Source organism: Emys orbicularis, chromosome 18 (assembly GCF_028017835.1).
Source record: "Emys orbicularis isolate rEmyOrb1 chromosome 18, rEmyOrb1.hap1, whole genome shotgun sequence".
NCBI lineage: Eukaryota > Metazoa > Chordata > Testudines > Emydidae > Emys > Emys orbicularis.
This window is the reverse complement of record NC_088700.1, coordinates 11,812,202-11,831,385: the sequence shown is the minus strand read 5'-3', so window position 1 is coordinate 11,831,385 and position 19,184 is coordinate 11,812,202.

The window sequence follows — 19,184 nt, the reverse complement described above, 5'->3', positions numbered from 1 at the left end:
CATGGTAGCCCCTCATCGATTTGTTATTAGCTCCCCTTGGCGAAAGCACTTTGGCCCCAGCCCCTAGGAGTTGTATCCAGCTTCACAAGCCCTCTCTGCCTTCTATTCCCCATCCTGAGCTCTCCAGGGGCGGGGGGGAGACGGCGAAGGGAAAACCGCCACCAAATATAACTTCTGCTGGCCAGCGTTAAGAAGGTCTAAATCGTGGCCGCTGGCCGAGCTGCCAGCTGTGCTGCTGAACTCCTGACCTCGGCAGGAGATGTAATGCGGCTCCCTGGTTTATCTCCATCAATATTTCCATAAAAAATAAGCGGCATGAGGGGAGGTTGAGGGGCTCTCAGAAATCCCACCCCGACCTCTGCTTGTTTGCAAGACGGAATCATAAACTTCCCGATTGGTTTTTTTGTGTGTGTGTGTATGTGTGTGCTTGGTTTAGACCACTTTTCTCTGCAGGGCTCTGCAATGGGAGGCTATGGTGGAGCATGCAGGCCTTCAGGTTCTGGGCCGGGAAAGCCCTCGAGCGCTGTAGGCTTCAGAGCTCTACTGTCTGCTGTAGACAAAGCTTGGCTGAGCTGAGCCAGCCTGAGATGCCAAGATACTGTATGTCGGCTACGCTCCCTCTCTCTGAAAGTCTAAATACTTTCATGATACTTATTTGCCACCTGGGGCTGGTCTACACTGGGCTTTCCAGTCAGCCTTTGGAGTAAACAGAATGTCTGCCTCTGGTGTGGACCCCAGGCATGTGCCACTGAGGTACTTCCCCATCACAAAACCCATAAGTCCTGGTCCCTCATGGAAACGTCTTCTAGAATTTAATAGAACACGGAATCCTTTCTGTAGGTTCTTCGGATCATCCCACAGAATTTAATAGAGACTTCTGTCCAGGGTTTAAATTCTCATAAAGTATTTTCTGGAGTCCCCCATGGGAGGAGCTGGGCAACAGGACTTCAGCCCTGCGGGGGACACTGGGACTTCAGCCCCGCGAGTTTGAAAATATTTACCAGAGCCTAGCTCCGCTCTGGGCACCTCTGGCTAAATTTAAACCCTGCTTCTGTCCCTTCCCCAGAATGCTGTAGGCTGATTCAAAAGCCTGGACAGGAAGAATCTCAAATCTCTGTTAAATTCCTTAGGTTTTTAGAGAAGTTTCTATACCACCTAATGATGATGATGACTATTATTATGTCTGTGTTTGTCCAGCATTTAGCACAATGGGGCTCTAGTCCAGAGGTGGGCCTCCTAGACACTACTCCAATAAATAACAATATCCATTATTAGTCTCATGATTGTACAGTGCAGGCACAATGGGGCCTTTAGGCTTTAAGATGTAACAAAAAGCATCCTTGCCTCAAAGAGCATCTTCTGACATGCCAATTCTTTCAAATTCTGTTGGTTGTTGCGCTCAATGGAGGAATTACTGAATGGAATTCTCTGACCGGAATTATCCAGAAGATCAGCCTAGATAATTGTAATGGTCCCTTCCAGCCTTAAAATCTAGGAATCCCTGTTCAGTTCTAGAGAGCTTTATCCATCTAAGCACCAGAATGGAGCCAACACCAGCTGAAGATTCCTTTACATACTGCAGTGACCAGCCCCCGTGGGCAGATGAATTTCTCAGCTGAATGTAGCGTTGCCAACTCTTGAGATTTCCCGCTTCCCCCAAAGGGTCACCATATGTGGTGAGTCTCTTAAAGCCCCAGTTCCTGGAGGCATGTGACGATGTAAGAATCTCAGTTTTCGTTTTTGAAAAAGCAAGCTTCTTGCCCTCCCGGCTGCAGAGAGAAGCTGAAAAACAAGAGCCGCATGAGGCCTAAAGGCCCAGAAACCAAGCTGTAAAGAAAAAAAACATGCCATTGTTTTTAATGTCATGATTTTTAAGCCATGTTTTGGGGGCCTGAGGCATGATTTTTTAAATGGTTGGGGATGGCAAAGCTGGAAGCCGAGTAGCTCAGGGCTTTGAAGCAGCCACTGGAGCCCTGTCCCGTCATTGACAGGTTCGCATGGCTCTATTTAAGGGGCTGGCCCCTCCTTATTCTTTCTCCGCCGTGTCTGTTCTAACCAAGCTGGGGAATGTAAGTGCCGCATGGCACAGCAGTGGTAGGGGGTCCCCTCTGTTATTGCTGGAGCACATCAGGGCCCACCACTAGGGCACAGCAGCCTGGCTAGGCTGCCCTCTGTGTGCAGCATGGGGGTGCAGTATCCCTTTACAGGTTAAAAAGTTGCTGCCCCACTCTCCTTGGGTCAGCCATCCACTACCTTGGTTTATTTCCTTGACATATGTTTTTTATAGTGGCTTTTGGACTCCTGCAAAAAAAACAAAACAAAAAAAACCTCCACAAACCCCCCAAACCTTTTGATCTGGTCCTGGAAGAGTTAACGTGCTGGTGTTCCTATTTTTAAAATCTCCCCCCCCCACCCCCCACACACACCCCAGGTAAGTCCTTCCCCTTCCCCACATCCCCTGCAGCCAATACAGGGAGCCTTCTGTGGTCCCAATCCTGCGAGCGCCTGTGCACAGGACTTCACTTGTGTAAGTGACTTGAACAGGAGTACTCGCGTGAGTGACGTTATGTATGTTGGTGTGACCAGGGACCCAAATGCACCCTCCCAACTGGCTGAGCCACTGGGAGGCTTTCACCTCGCTTTCATTCACTGTGCAAAGAGCTGCGGTAAGAAGTCCCTGCCTTAGTTTCCTCTGTGGTGCTTGGCCATAATGTGACTGAGTGAGTCGGGCCCTGAGCCGAAGGAAGGGGGGAAAAGACCCCTCCCCACTGTGTTAACCATTGTTTAATGAAGGTGGCAATTCCTCTGCCGTGTGTGTTAAATAGGGAGGAAGCTGTAATACCCTCTGCCCTGGCCAGCCGGGCTGTTTTAGTGCTCGCAGAGTGGGAAATCAATAGACCAAAGGCCCTAAGTGCAGCTTCAGGCGCATCGTTTTATGCCAGGATCGAACGGCGGGATGGGTAAGAGATGGGGGTGGAAGAACTCCCTTGGTATTGGGGTGTGGATGCTGAAGGACATGAAATGACTTCACTTCCCTCTCCTTCACTCGGGCCAGCTGTGCATCTCGCTGTCGTCTGGACACAGCTGACGGGGAGGGGTTAAGTACCCACAAGAACCCTCATGTTTTGAATCCCGCTTTATTTTGTGAAGTGTTAATACTGCCGGGGACGTCCTCCGGTGAACACATTCAGGTGATGATTATTTAGTGGTGGTGCCTGGTGCCTTTGCTGAGATTGGGGCCACCTTGTGCTGGGCACCAGGCACACACAGGCTAGGCAATCTAATGTATAGATCTGACCCATCCCGTCATGCCAGGCTTTGTCAGACTGCAGTAACCCAGGCCAGCTGCCTTCCTGCAAGAGGGCCGGGTCAGTGGGCTACCTGCTAATACAGAGCACTATGGAGGCCATGACACAGAGCGCTCTAGACTGGCGATCGGCAGTGCTGTAAACTGGGGGCTGATGGGAAGCTGCCCATAACACGATGCACAGCAATGGGAACATCCGAAGAGTCCTGCCCGTGCTATGGAATAGAGCTGACATGCCACCAGGGCCAAATATAACCATGGCACCAGCCTAACCAGTCCTGAGCTGGATGAGGGCCCCAGTTTGCCAATTTTCCTCTCACAGCCCGGGCCACGGCAACTGGATTTCTCTCCTCCGTCATCAGAGTGCCTTTTCCCGATTCCTGTTTCTGTGCAGCACCAAGGCTTAAAATGCCCTCTGCCCATAGTTCAGAAGGGCACCGGGGAAGAGGGCAGGCGGCCAATGGCTTTGACAATATGGCTGGGCGGGAATATTACAGTAGCTCTCTGCCATCCTCAGACTAGCTGGCTCTGTCTGGAGGCCTCCCGCCTGTCTCCTTGCTGATCGTGCTCCTCTCACTTGGCTACAGGAAAGTGTGAGGGGACGGCTTTGGGAAGCGGCCGATTGACTCGTCTTGCCAGGGTGCAGGACTGGTGAGGCGAGAAGGCAGAAATCAACCTTGATTATGGTCCTGCCCTCACCCTCTGCCAATAGTTCTACCCTGGCCGGTGATGTTAGGTCTGGAAATGTGGGGGCCTGACTCAGCCAACGGGAAGTCAGTGCTAATCTTTCCATTGACCTACTGCGCTCTGAGTAAATAACGTTCCTCCAGCCCTGGTTCTTCCCCCAAGAGGTCCCCAGCCTTTGCTAAATCCTTCCCAGCTAGTCTGGCACCATCTGGGCCCAGAGGCGTCCAGTGCATTTTGGGATGCCTCCGACCGGTTGGAAGATCTGACCAAAGCAGCCGACTGGGTTGCAGCGGAGAGAGCGACAGGCGCAACTGTCCCCATGTAATATCAGCAAAGGTGGGAGGGTGCTGGGGGTCAGGCGAAGGGGGTTACGGGTGGTCAGGAGGCCTGGCTTTGGGGTTTTTCGCCCACTCTGTGAGCCAACCTGAGACTGGCTGTGTGGGTAGAAACTAGCTGGAGGCTCTACCAGCAACTCTGCCTTCTGCTTTTCAGTCTTTCTCGCTATTTACCAGTGATTTTTGTCCTTGGTCGGCTTAACGACTGAAAGAGATTGTATTCTACCACATCTAGGCAGCTCTCAAAGGGAGCGTGGCACACATTCTGCGGGGAACAATGCCCGAGTTTGCTAATTCTGTTATATTTTATTGGCGCTCAGGTCCCATCTGGTTGCCACAGTTTGCTCCAATGTCTCCTGCCATTATGCTACCACTTGCCTGTCTGAATTATTCTCTCTCTCTTCTTCCCCCTCCTCGTCTAGCTTTTTTTTTTCATTTTCCCAAAAGCCGAGCAGAACTTGCTCAATAGCGTGATGTCAGATGTGTTCAAAACAGACCAATAAAACCTAATGCATTTCGCCTCTTTGTCTGTCAATCTCTCTAGTGCCTAACATTTTCCTCTCAAAAAGCCACTTAACACACATCAGCAACAATCCTACACAAAACAGCCACTTGTTGGCTAATTGTGCTGCGTACCTACCCACTCCAATGCTCTCTTGCTTGGGCTGCTTTTGGGAGGCCCGAACCTGCGTGGAGCTGGCAGGTTCTAAGAGCCCTCAGCTCCGAGCAGGAGGAAATGGGAGCTGAGGGTGCTCAGCGTCTTGCAGAACTGGACCCTTTAGCTCAGCCCATGTAGATGCCGACATGGAAGGATGTGCGGTGGAGATGCAGGTTCTAAACCCAGCTATGCCATTGACTCGCCCTGTGACCTGGCATTTAGCTTCATGGCCTGTGCTTTTGCTTCTTTGTGCCCTGAAAATGTATGTTTGTTTGTAGTCTCTTCTGAGCTTGCTTTTTGTTCAGGACTGGCCCACCCCGCTTTCCATGAAGACTCTGTGGACAACAGGAGATCTGGGACATCACAAGCACCCAGGCAGTGGAGCCTAATGAATTGTGAAGGGTGGGGATTTTTATCCAGACTGCTTCCATAACGTTTGTGGCTTTTTGACTAAAACACCCGATGGACAGTTGGGAGATAAGATCTGTTAAGACTCAAGGCCCCCGTACCTCTGCAGAGATGGACTGACCCTCTTCAAGGCTGAAATCCAGGTTCCACGGACATCAGTGGGAGCTTTGCCATTGACTTCACCGGCTCCAGGACGTCACCCCAGGTCTCCAGCAAGACAACAAGATATGAGACTAGATATTGCTAAGAACACTTTTCTGTGTTTAAAAGGGCACTGCGATGGGGCCTATGCAGTGGCCAGGGACGGGTTAATGTGCTGCTGTGGGCTCAGTCATCCCTGCCCCTGACACCTGTGGTAGGTGACAGGCTTGGAGGGAGGTGTTACAAGGGGAGAGCACAGCTCAGCTGGGAGCAGACCAGGAAGGTGAGCTCATCTCCAGCTCTGGCTCTGAGACAGAGGCCTGGCTAAGACATTGCTACCTACCAGAGCCTTGCTCAAGGAAGGCAGGTCCGACCCGAGGTCCTACCTGGGATGTCCCTGGGAGATGGCTGCCTGTCAACTCCTGCCTGCAGCAAGGCCTGACACGGGATGGTTGTTTGCTGCCAGTGCCTTGCTTGTTGCTGCAGGAAAGACTGCGGCAGCCAAATAAACCCCTTTTGTTTTGTTACACCTGACCCAGGTCTTAGTAATGGTTTGTCCCGAGCCCAGGAGTGGCCAGGTCACAAGCACAGAGCTCTGCAGGTGACCTTTAACCCCAGACTGTTACACCTCTCTGATGTCATGGTGCCTGGAGGGGAGGAGAAGAGACCAGCCCCTGGGTGGAAAGCAGCTGGCTCCAGCTAAAGCAAGCTTAGGCTACGAAGGGGAAAGCGCCTCAAGGTCATGGAAGGAATGCTGGCCTCTCCTCGTCCATTGCCGCCATCTGCCCGTCACTTCTGAAGGCAGCACACGGCCTCTGAGTCCTCCTTGACTTGTCGCTGTTCCACAGCTCCCCACAAGCAGCATCAGCTAGAAATGCTGCTGTCTTCAACTTGCTAGGGGGCCGACTCCTTTCTCATCAGCGAGGTGATCAATGCATTCACGATTCCCAGGCTAGACGGCCATAGCCTGCTCTACCTGGCGATGGAGGTGAAAGCCATCTGGAAGCTCCAGCTGAACCATTATGCAACAGCCCACCCAAGAGGCAATAAGGACAAACAGGGGCATGCCCCACTGGTACCCTGCCTTCTACACTGCCTCCCCATCTGATAACACACAGGTCAAGGTCCTGGTGCTCAAGGGCCATCTGTCTCTCCAAGATCTGCCTCTGTAGCCATGATCAACAGGGACAGTAATGTTCTGGGAGCTAGTGGCACGCCCTGGACTGTGGAACTCCTTTCCACTGGAGATCAGGATGAGCCCAAGGTGCTTTATCCATAGATGGTCAGATAGCTTCACCCAAGCCTGTCTTTAATAACCATGAGCTCCTTCCCCAAGAACTAAAGCAACTAACCCCACAAATTCAGCAAAAGGATGGCTTGTCTCGTCCTCTCAGATGGTTGTTTTTTAATCTGTGTGTACGACACCTAGATACCATGGTGATAGGCACATTATGAGTGCATAGCCTAGGTATAATGAGCTGGTGTAGGGGTGCTGGTTGGTTCAGGTGGTAGATGGAAAGGAAATCTTTCCTCTCCTGTTGCTGTAAATCAAGAGGAAGTCACCACTGTAAAACGGGTGTGTGGGAGAGGAGAGTCAGGCCCAGTCTTGTGTCACAGGTGTGGATGCCGTGCAGGTGAGAGACAGATGTTAGCAGCTGTTGGGTTGTTTGGTGGCCTGTGTTTGAAGTGAGTTGGTTGGTGTCAGACCTGTTCCTAATGGACAACTGTCCAAACTACAGAACCCCACCCCCGCTGGGTCCCTGGGGCAGACTCAGGGGAGAGGCCAAGGGCAGAACCAGCTGGGCTCCTCTCTCGCCCGTAGAGGTGGCCCTTCCAAACGTCACAGTCAGGGTTGAGGCATGTTGGCTGGGGGAAGGTCTGTGCTGTTACTGCTGCTCATGCTCTACCTGTTCTGTGGCTAAGGAGAGGATTTCAGCTTCCAGGGCTGTTAATCTGGCAGCAAATCTCACTGCTGGGTTCATTGTAAGCCGAAAAACATGCATGTGGGGGACACTGATTACTTTATTCCCAGGAGAGAATTTTGTCCCCTCATTGGGATTCATTGTAGTTGAGGGAGGCTCTCCAGACCATGGCAAAAACCCTCAGCTGAGAGCTCTGGCTGTTTTCCAAACACAAACGGTGCCACTAGGGGGCGAGAGACTGGAGTCGCATGCGGTCAAGGCAGTCCTGGGCTTTGTGGAAGAAAGAAACCCGTGACCCTTTCAAAAGGAGAAACGCTAACAGCCCAGCCCCACTTCTTAATGTCAGAGCAAAATGCACCATGGTTCTGCAAAGACAAATAAAAACTAAAGCTGGTGGGGCCAATGTGAAAGCTGCTGAGCTAAGCTGCCAGGCACTGCAGCACTAAGCCTCAGCCAACTGGCTACCGCTCAGCAGATGGGAATGCAGCCCAGAAATCCCCCGGGAGGGAGCATCTCCGCTGGTGGAATACACACCTGGCGTGTAGCTCACCTGCCCCGGGAAGGTGTTTTAACATCACATAAAGGTGGCGAGGGGAGGGGTTTAACCCCACCCCACCCCCGTTTGTGGTATTCTCTTAAGGAAGCCAGGCGGCAGTTTGGGTTTGTAATTCTGGCATGTGTCTGCGGCTCTTGCCTAGCTTGGAGCCCTCTTACATTCAGCAGCATGTAGCCTGCTCACGCCTCTTCCCCAAGCGAGTGTGGTGCGCGGAGGAGACAGGAAAATCGGGTCCTAATCCCACTTCTGACAGTGACTCACCAGGGAATTGTGGGCAAGTCACTTCGGGACAAATCGGCTAGCGACGTTCGATGTCTCCTTTACTGGGTGCCCAACGTGAGACGCCTAAGGCCCGATTTTCACCCAATGTGCTGAGCTCATCTGAAAATCTTGGCCTTTGATGGCTTTGGACAATTGGGCTTAGCTTTGATTGTCAGAAAACAACCCCCTGCCACGCACGAATAGCATTAGGAGGTGGGGCCGGTGGGCCACCCGTGAGTGGGGAATGGAGAAATGGAGCTGAGGGTGGGAGGAACAGGGGGGACATGGGGCAGAGATGGAGGGAGGGGATGTTGTGGCGATGGAGTGGTGGGGTGGGGGGGCAGTGAAGTGCAAGTGGGGAGGAAACAAAGGGGGGAGTGGAGGAAGAGGGCATGAGAAGGAAGCACCCAGGGAGGGGGTGGGCGGGAGCTGGGGTGTGAAATGGAGGGAGAGGACACTGGAAGGAAACATAACAGGAGTGGGGAGGATGTGGGGAGAACGGAGTGGGAGTGGGGAAGGGGGCAGTGGGCCACACAGCAGGGGCATGCAGGAATTCACAAAGGCCTGCTTTGCTTTCTAGGTTGCCTGACACCCTGATGCCAGCAACAGCCGGCTTGGTGACAACTCCACAATGACACCCTCTCTGCACTCCAGCATGGCATCTACAGAACCTGCTACAGAGCCCAGCTCGGTCGGGCCAGGTCCGTGTTTACGGTGAGTAAAATCTCCACTCCGGTGACAGTCTGGCAAAGCAGCTACATTCATCCTCTTCATGGGCCTCCTCCCACCATGCAACTGTCTGAGGTTCAGGGAGCTGGTTGCCGCCCTGGTCAGAGAGGAAGGGGTTAAGTACAGCCAGCACCAGCAGAAATCAAAGGATTACAGGTTTGTTGCGGGACGGTCCCATCTGTCACACGCACAAAGACATACCCCCATATCTCTGGCCTCGCCTGTCAATGAAGAGCCACTACATTAGAACTCCATTAGGAGCGAGACTAGCCGCAGCAGCAGCAAATGGCAGCTGTCAGGGCACTATCATCTATGTTCTAATTCCTTGTATGTGCTTCTCAACAGCACTTAAATAGCAGTTCTACCTACTGGGCCAATTTTGCATCCTCCTCCTGCTGCTCTCCTCCTGTCGTTAAAGACACAGCGCTCTCCTTCCCTGCTTTGCTGCCTCCTCCACCCGGCAGCCCGGCTCTGTCCCTGCTGGTCGTGGGTGACATTCTCCTGTCAAACCCTTGTCCTCCGCCAGAGCTCCTGCTGGCAGCCTTCTCCACAAGGAATGCATGTGTGTGCACCACCCCACACATGCTCACTCCTAGAGCCACGCCTTAACACACAGATACCGTCATACCTGCCCACCCCACGTTCACATGCCCACTCACACAGATGCACAGTCGCAGATGCAGTCACGCACATGCTGCAAAACACACATTCACACTCGCTCAGCTGTTCGTCCAGACGCACACGCACGGTTGCAGTCACACAGTTGTACACACTGTGGTAGACCCGTGCCCTAGAGATGGCCAGTCACACACATTTGCAGCTGCACAGTCTCATGTCCCCACACGTGACCCCTCACTGAAATTAATATGAAGATTCATCGATTCCAAAGCCAGAAGGGCCTATTGTGATCATCTAGTCTGACCTCCTGTATAACACAGGCCCTAGGACATCCCTATAATAACTCCTCCTCCAAGTCCAATAGCTGTGGTTGAACAAGCGCATGTCTCTTAGAAAAAGATCTGACTTTGATTTTAAAATGTCCAGTGATGGAGACTCCACCGCAATCATTGTTGAGTTGTTCCAATGATTAATCACCCACCCTGTTAAAAATGGGCACCGTATTTCTAGTTTGAATTTGTCGAGCTTCAGCTTCCAAACATTGGATCTTATCATACCTTTGTCTGCTAGATTGAAGAGCCCTCAAGTATAAAGCTCCTGTTCCCCACGGAAGAGAGTCTGGGGGGTGGGGGGGAGTGGCGTGGGAATATCTTTTATTGGACCAACTTCTGTTGGTGAAAAGGACAACTTTCGCGCTACACAGAGTTTATACACTATGATCCAGTCACCCCCTTGATGTTCTCTTTGTAAAGCTAAACAGACTGAAGTCCTTGAGCCTTTCACTATACAAGGCATGTTTTCCAGTCCTTTAATCATTCATATGGCTCTTCTTGAATAGTGGGTACCAGAATAGAACACAATATTCCAGTATCAATAATTGGCAATAACGTAGCCCTTCATCTGTCTCGGACCCAACCCCCACGTTGGCTAGTGGCTGAGGTGGATGAGGATTGCTGACTTCCTGTCTCAAGTCTGGAGGGGTGGGGCAGGCAGGAAGAAGGGGACGCTGAGAATAATTTATTAAGCTCCCCCTACTCAGCAGATGAGCACCTGGGAAACTGACCAGTTACCATAATCCCCATAGTGCAACAGGTAAAGTAGATTGACTTGGAGTAGAACACCCTGAAGTAGGGAGATTAGGGTGTATCTACACGGGAAAGGGTTACCAGTTTTGCTGACATAGTTACATGACTGTAACCCCCAGGTAGCTGTTCTCATTCCGGTATCTGAGTGCCTTTCTTTGGTTTATCTTCAACCTCTTCTTGGGCAGCATAAGAGAAACTGAGAAACAGAACCAGCTGGAACAAGGTGTCCAGCTGGTGGAGGGGTTACATGTTTTATTTTGTATTGCAGTAACACCTAAGCGCCCCAGTCACTGGCCAGCAGTGACGGATTAGCCACTGGGCCAACAGGGCCTGTGGCGAGGGGGCCCAGCCAACTGGAAAAATGGGTGCCTCTGCGCCCCGACCCACACCACCCACCTGCCTGGCATTCCTGCCAGGGTGCGGGGTCAAGGTGTGGGGGATTTCCCTGCCCCGCCTGGAGCTCCTGCCGGGGAGCGGGGTCAAAGCGTGGGGGTTTGCCCTGCTCCGCCTGCCCAGAGCTCCTGCTGGGCTTGGGGTGCACTCCTGCCAGGGAGCAGAGTCCAGGCACGGGGGCTTCCCCTGCCTGTCCGGCGCTCCTGCCGGGGAGCGGGGTCAAGGTGTGGGGGATTTCCCTGCCCCGCCTGGCGCTCCTGCCAGGGAGCGGGGTCAAGGTGTGGGGGATTTCCCTGCCCCGCCTGGCGCTCCTGCCGGGGAGCGGGATCAAGGCGTGGGGGTTTGCCCTGCTCCGCCTGCCCAGAGCTCCTGCTGGGAAGTGGGGGAAGCCCCCATGCCTCGACCCTGCTCCCCAGCAGGAGCGCCAGGCAGGGCAGGGCAAGCTCCCACTCCTCGTCCCGCTCCCCAGCAGGAACGCCGGGCAGGTGGAGCAGGGCAAACCCCCATGCCTTGACCCCGCTCCCCGGCAGGAGCGCCAGGCGGGGCAGGGAAATCCCCCACACCTTGACCCCGCTCCCCGGCAGGAGCGCTGGACAGGCAGGGGAAGCCCCCGTGCCTTGACTCTGCTCCCTGGCAGGAGTGCACCCCAACCCCATTTCCCCAGCAGGAGCACTGCGAGGGGGCAGTGGGGGACTGCAGGCAGAAGAGGTGGGAAAGGCCCCCAGTTGCTCTGGCCCAGGGCACCACAAAACCGTAATTCGCCTCTGCTGGCCAGGACCCCACTGTGGGAGGCACTGTACAGCCACAGATCAAAAAGACACTCCCTGTCTGACCATCTAAACTAATCTGATTTATACCATTTAATTATATTGCTTTAAATTCACACCTTAGGTTATACAACATTCCTGTGTAGACGCCGTCCCAGCAACGGACTCCTTGTAAACATTGTTTTAAAGGCAGGGGATGGCAGGGCAACAGCAGATGTTACAGGCAGATGGATGCTCAAGGATGGGGCTTGGTGGAAAGGGCTCTGTGGCTAAAGCCAACCAGTGGGTGTTGCCAGAGCGCGGGTATAGTCCAGAACTTGGAAGTCACTTGCTCAGGGTCACAGCTTCCCCCCCAAAGGAGTTGAGACGTTAAGAGGGAAACCAGCAGGGAAGATGAAAGCAGAAGGTTAAGTCTGAGGACTTGAGCTGGGCTATTTGGGTTTATTTTGTTTTGTAACTAGTCCACATCCCTACCTCTACGTCCAGAGGCCTGAGCAACTTGTTTTTCCTGAGATAATAGTGCTGGGCCATTGGCCCTGGCTGGTCTGTACTGCAGCTAGATATTTGATGCTAGCAACATTGGTGCTGGGGGTGCTGCTGCACCCCCTGGCTTGAAGTGGTTTCCATCATATCCAGGGTTTACAGTTTGGTTCAATGGCTCTCAGCACCTCCAGTATAAAAATTGTTCCAGCACCCCTGGCTAGCAGCTGTATGGACTGCACTGTATCTGAGTTTCCCTGCAGCTGACACCCCTTGATGGTGGCCCTTCTTGGAAGAGATGGCAATGGGATGGTGTCAACAGGCCATCCCTACAAAGACTGGGAGAGCCTGGGCACAGAGGACTTGGGAGGTCTCCTGCAAGCACTGCTCCGAGTTGTTCCTCACCTGCAGAGAAAGAAGCTCTGGGGGATTGGTCCTGCTTTGAGCAGGGGGCTGGACTAGATGACCTCCTGAGGTCCCTTCCAAACCTGATAGTCTATGATTCTATGATTCTAAGCTAGGCTAAGTAAGAGTTCCTGCGCAGCCTGTGTTCCTCTACCATGCCTCGCAAGGGAAGCTAGTCTGGATAGTCCCCACTTTCCACAGCCAGAGTTCCTAGGCGATTGCCTATGCTGCCGCCTACTGGGATTGGAGTAGCCACACATTCGCCCACAGCCACCATCTTCGCCACAGTCCTCCCCGTGCCTCCCACTGAGAGAAGCGGGGGGCTGGACTAGCCACGAGATTGCTGCCGCCAGCACTTCCCCAGCACTGCCCACAGAGACTCACTCCTCGGCGGCCAGGTAATCAAAACAAACACTTCTGCAGATAAATGCATTGCCCTGGTGCTCGAAATAAATAACTAATTTCTCCCCACATGATCTCAAGGAGCCGGAGCGGTGTGAATAGCGGGGCCCGGTGGCGGTCTGACTGGACTCCCTGGAGCGGTAATTCTGAGGATGACAAACACAAGCCAAAGAAAAATGTTGAAAAATAGGCACTTCCCGCAGCCCTGAGCAAAGGAGCTATTGCAGGGTTTGGAAATAACCAAGGCGAAAAGAGGGAGAGGGAGGGGTATTTTCTCATTGAGAACAAGTGAAGTGCCAAACAAGCTGCTATTAAGGTGGCTTGAAGAGGCACGGGGAGGGGTGTACAGGAGGAGAGAGAGAGTGGGGAAGAGGGCAGAAGTGGTGGGAAGGAGAAGGGATGGGGAAAGGGGATGAAGGAAAGTGGGTGAGTGGAAGATGGTTAAGGAAGAGAGTGAACGGAAAGGGGAGAGCGTGTGAGCGTGAGCATGGCACAAGACAGAGAAAATGGAAGGTGAGAAAGAGCAGAGAGCAAGAACCGGCGTGAAACCGCTACTGGCAGAACTGCCCCCCGCAAGGCCCTGCTTTCCTTCCCCCCCCCCCCCCAAGCCAAGCTTTCATTTCAAAAGGGCCACTTGCCCCCGCTTTCCCCTGTTCTCTCACCACCTTCCCCCCCCCCGCCAACCACCGCGGGGAGAAAGAAAGAAAGAAAGAAGGAAAACAAAATATCTACAGTTGTCGAGAAAAATAGAGGCAAACATCCATAATTTTCTCTGTGGGGCTTTGCAGTAATTGAGCCATTTGGATAAAAATAAAGGCAGCAGGCCCTTTAGGTAAGAGGAGCTTTTGCAATCCAAGAAGCCTGAATTATGCGTCTTGTATCACTTTAAATCCCCCGCCCCCTCACCCCCCTCCGCCTCCTCCACGCGACACCAAACCACTTTTCCTTTTCTTTTTTTTTGTTTTTAAGTACCCTGTCAAATGTCCTCCGATGAGCAGAGAATTTCAGCTGTCACAACTAATTCTGTGTGTGTGTGTGTGTGTGTGTGTGTCTGTTGGGGAAGGGGTGTGTTTTGGGGGTGGGGGGGTGGATGGCAGGAGTAGGGGAGAGGGACGAAGGAGGAGGGAGACGCATCGTCGAATCACTCACGTCTGGCTTTTTTTGTTGTTGTGATTATTACAAAGGGAAGATTTACATCAGAAATTTGTTTCTGGAAGTGTTTAAGGGCTGTAATTTCCTCCTTTTCAATTGCTGCCTGATGTTTTCGTATTGCCTCACCTCACTTTCCCCCTCCAGTGCTGAGCTGTCAGCCTCCTATGGGATCTGTTCACACACGGTAGACCCTGGGGCTGCCACCGCTGCAGCCCTCCTGACCACACTAGGAGCCTGTGGCGCTTGGCTTGCCCATGGGCCCAGGGCCTGGGCTGGTTCTCATCTCAGTGAAAGCCGATGGGTGTTAGTGGGGATGCAAACCAGCAAAGAATTTGGCCCACTGTCTCAACAGTGTCTGTCTGCCCAATGTTTTCTTCTGCTGCTCCTCCTCCTCCTCCCTCTGTCCCACTCTCCTTTTTCTGGCCTATGTGATCCCTTCCCCACTTAAAAACACATGGTAGGAGCCGAACAATCCCTCCGCACCATGGCTTTAGAGGGGTAGCTGTCTGGCTGCCTTTGTCCATTCTCAGTTTGTACAGCACCGAATGCGCTGGGGGCCTAGTCCGTGACTGCGACTCCTCCTTATCCCCAAACGGCCAGTGCAGGACAACGGAGGATGTGGATGGGGCTACCTCCAAAAAACAAACAGAGCCTCAGTAGTACACCAGAATTGCTGGCTTCCCCCCTGCGGCTCTCCATGAAGAGCACGGGGAGGGTGGGGTAGTTTAACAAGTCAAGACCGGATGCCTTTTTGGAAGATGTACTTTAGTCAAACACAAGTTATGGGACTCAGTACACAAGTAAGCGGATGACATTAGGGCCTGTGCTATACAGGAGGTCAGACTAGATCAGCGTTTTTCAAAGTTCGGGTCGCGACCCAGTCCTGTGTTGTGGCATGTCAGGCACTGGCTCGCTCTGGTCAGCACTGCCGACCGGGACATTAAAAATCCCGTCGGCGGTGCTGCCCAGCTAAGGCAGGCTAGTGCCTACCTGTTCCGACACTGCGCCCCGGAAGCAGCCAGCAGCGGGTCAGACTTTTAGGCAGGGGGGCCACGGGGCTCCGTGCACTGCCCCCGCCCCGAGCACCAGCTCCACACTCCCATTGGGCGGTTCCCGGCCAATGGGGGCTGGAGGGGGCAGTGCCTGTGGGCAAGAGCTGCGTGGAGCCACTTGCACACCTCCACCTAGGAGCTGGCCCCGGTGCTGGCTGCTTCCGGGGCGCAGCGCGGTCCGTGGTGCCAGGACAGGCGGGGAGCCTGCCTCTGCACTCCGGCTGTGCCGCTGACTGAGAGCCGCTGGAGGTAAGTGCATGCCCCAATCCCCAGCCCAGAGCCCCCCCAAACCCAGAGCCCCTCCTGCACCCCAAACCCCTCATTCCTGGCCCCACCCCAGAGCCTGCACCCCCAGCCCAGAGCCCTGACCCCCTCCCTCACCCCAACCCCCTGCACCAGCCCAGAGACCCCTCCTACTCCCTGACCCCCTCATTTCTGGCCCCACCCCGCAGCCCTCACCCCAGCCCTAAGCCCCTCCCACACCCCAAACCCCTCATCCCCAGCTCCGTTGGGTTGTGGGCATCAACAATTTTCTTCAACTGGGTCCCCAGAAAAAAAGTTTTAAAACCACTGGACTAGATGATCTCTCTGAATCATGGCAAGGAAGAGAGCAGAGAAGCCTTTGATTCCCACATATTCTCCTTCCATTTGGTTTACATTCATAGCCTTATTTTGTCATTGTATCTTAGCTCTTCAGAGGGTTGTTTACCTTCTTTTCCTTCTCCGCTCGGTCATGTTCTTTAAATGCAGCCCTTCATACCGTCCAGTAGAAGGTGGACCTGGGCCCAGACGCAAGAAAGGGACTCAGAATAGTGCAGATGAAGTATCCTCAGGGCCGGCTGTACCATCTGGGGAGAAGTAACTCCAAGGCTAGCACATGGCACATGCACCGTTTTACAGTATCGCCAAACCTGAGCATTCAAAAAGCATGAGTCAGGCTCCCAAAATTCATGACAGTGGCTTAAAAAGTCATGAGAAATTGAACAATAATCAATACGAGGGTTCTTTTTATGTGTCTTCTGGTGCTGAAGACTTTTGTTTCACATTTTCAAGCTTTTCGCTAATGTCATAAGGGCTAGAAACTTCCTTTATTAAAAAAATGAAAGCTGAGATTCTCAGTTATTAACATGATTCCAGCAGTTGGGGGATTTAAGAGACCTCCCCTCCCCCAAATCACAAGCCTTGTAATGAAATCATGAGCATTGGCAGCACTGATTTTATTAGCATACAAGGCTAGGCTCCTTTGGTTACAGCAGCATGGTGGGCTTAAGGGGACACACCATTGCAGCCCCGTTCTACCTTTATGTCAGAGGAAAGGTCCGGATCCTACAGCACTTTCTGAAAAGAGCAGAGGCTTGGCCAGTAGCTTGCTCAACATCTCCCTCTCCCGCTCTCTCTCTCTCTCACTCAAACAGAATAGGCGCTAAGGCAAGTCTGGGGAGGTGTGCCGCGGCACGGACGGCAAATGATGGGCGAGACCATGCGGGAGGTGAGCAGCTGTAGTGTGCAGCTGCAGGGGAGGCGAGTGACAAGAGGTCGTAGGAGGCTGCACAGGAGGTGTGTGGCTGTAGTCGGTGTAGGGCTGTAGCAGAGGCATGTGACTGGCACTGGTGTGCAGCAGTACTGGAGGCAGGTGACTGTAGTTCGTGTTTGGCTGTGCAGGAGGCAAGTGATGACCGGTTGTGTGAGGCGGCGTAGGAGGTGGGAGACGGTTCTGTGTGGAAGGGCGGCTGCAGAGGCTTGCAGAGCAACTCGATCTCACTGCACTGAGGGTCACTGGCTGGATCATTGTCCCCAGGGCTGGAGTATAGTGATGGGGCTAAAGAACCCAGGACAGTGTCAAACCAGTGCCCACCTCGGGAAGGCAAGATGTGATGGGAAGGAGTGACGTAAGGGGAGGGGTGATGCCATGAGAACAGCTCCCAAAGGCCCCCCTGGGAGCAGAGTGCCTTTAACTTGGCTCAGGTGTTGGGTCACTCCCTGTAGCTGAAGAGCGCTTGTCATAGGTCAAGCCTGGGGGGTTATTCTCCATGGGAGACTGTCTTCCAGCTCCAGGCCTGGGACATTAACTCCATGGCTGATGCCTGTTCCCTGCTTGCCCCTTTCTTCCTGCTTCACAGAGGACTTTTGTTCCAGCCGGCTATGTTAATTAGAGGTGGGCTCAGTTAAACGTCCAGTTTCACCGGAGAATAGCAGAGACCAAAGAAGAGCTGCCACGCTACACAGTCAAATCCGACTGCAGCCATCCCTCCCGGGGTCAGAATTCACACACGGTAACTGGGGATGGGCTCAGACCAAAACCAAAGATCCAAACAGCTACTAACGCTAGCGGAATTTGGCTCCAGATTTGAAACGTGGGCTTCCTTTTTGTTATTATTATTATTATTATTTATAATTTAATATGTATTACATATTAATTACTATAAGTATTAATTAGTTTCCCCTAGCTAACATTTATGCTGCAGTAGCGCCTAAAGACCACAATCAGGTGTGTCCCCACTGTACAAATGCAATGAGTGACAATACCTGCCCCTAAGAGCTTACAACCTAAAAGATACTGTATGTATAATTGGAGTACTTGTGGCACCTTAGAGACTAACAAATTTATTAGAGCATAAGCTTTCGTGGGCTACAACCCACTTCTTCGGATGCATATAGAGTGAACCATATATTGAGGAGATATATATACACACATACAGAGAGCATGAACAGGTGGGAGTTGTCTTACCAACTCTGAGAGGCCAATTAAGTAAGAGGAAAAAAACTTTTGAAGTGATAATCAAGATGGCTCAGTACAGACAGTTTGATAAGAAGCAAGTGTGAAAATACTTACAAGGGGAGATAGATTCAATGTTTGTAATGGCTCAGCCATTCCCAATCCCTATTTAGCCCTGAGTTGATTGTGTCTAGTTTGCATATCAATTCCAGCTCAGCAGTCTGTATTTTTGCGGATACAGACTAACACGGCTGCTACTCTGAAACCTGTATGTATAATTGTGATGGGGCAAAAAGAATGGCAAAGAACCTTGGTCTTTAATTGATGAGTGCTGTATGCTGGCCTAGTTCTCAGGGTGTTTTCTGCATGACGGTAGTGTGGTAACTGAACAGGAGTCTATCTGGAACAACAGCAGGAAGGGCAAGAGTGGCTGAAGATAGTCGCCTCTCAGCAAACACTGAATGTTCAGGGACAATGGCAGAACTATTAGCTTTGATTATTTGGCTGCCTCTCCAGCTAGCCTATGCTGCAGTGGCCCCAGCTGTTTAGTTGGTTGGGGTGGAAAACATTTTTGGCACCCCCGTTCCCACGGCTGAGCACAAATAAATAGCCAGACCCAAAAAAAAAAAAAAAAAGCAGAGGGAAGTTGGCGCCCAAACTGATTGCTCTTCTGGGTTCACTAGCCTTTTCCTGTCCCAGGCCAAACCGATTTTGTAGGACCAGGGCCAGGTCTAGGGGCAAAGGGTTAAAAAGATTCTCCCAAGAGAGAGGGAGTAGTTGTTTTGGGGCACGACAATGAGATACCGGTGCCTGCTGGGGTGTCTGGAGAAGCTAAGCCTGCCCTAGGTCACCGGCACGGGATGGTAGGTCCTTAGGCAATATAGACAACCACACAAACTTGGTTTACAGTCCTTTTCTCTCAATGCATTGTTCCTATTGCTGCCATAAACAAGCCTTTCGTTGAAGAAAGCTCTTTCATCACCGTATGCCACTGTCATACCTGTAAAGCTCAGAAGGTTTTACATATAGCTCAGGGCATGAGACAGAAACTTGAGGAGCCTGTTTCTCCTGCAACCTTGTGTAGTCCTTTGCACCTTTGCAAAGTGGGTG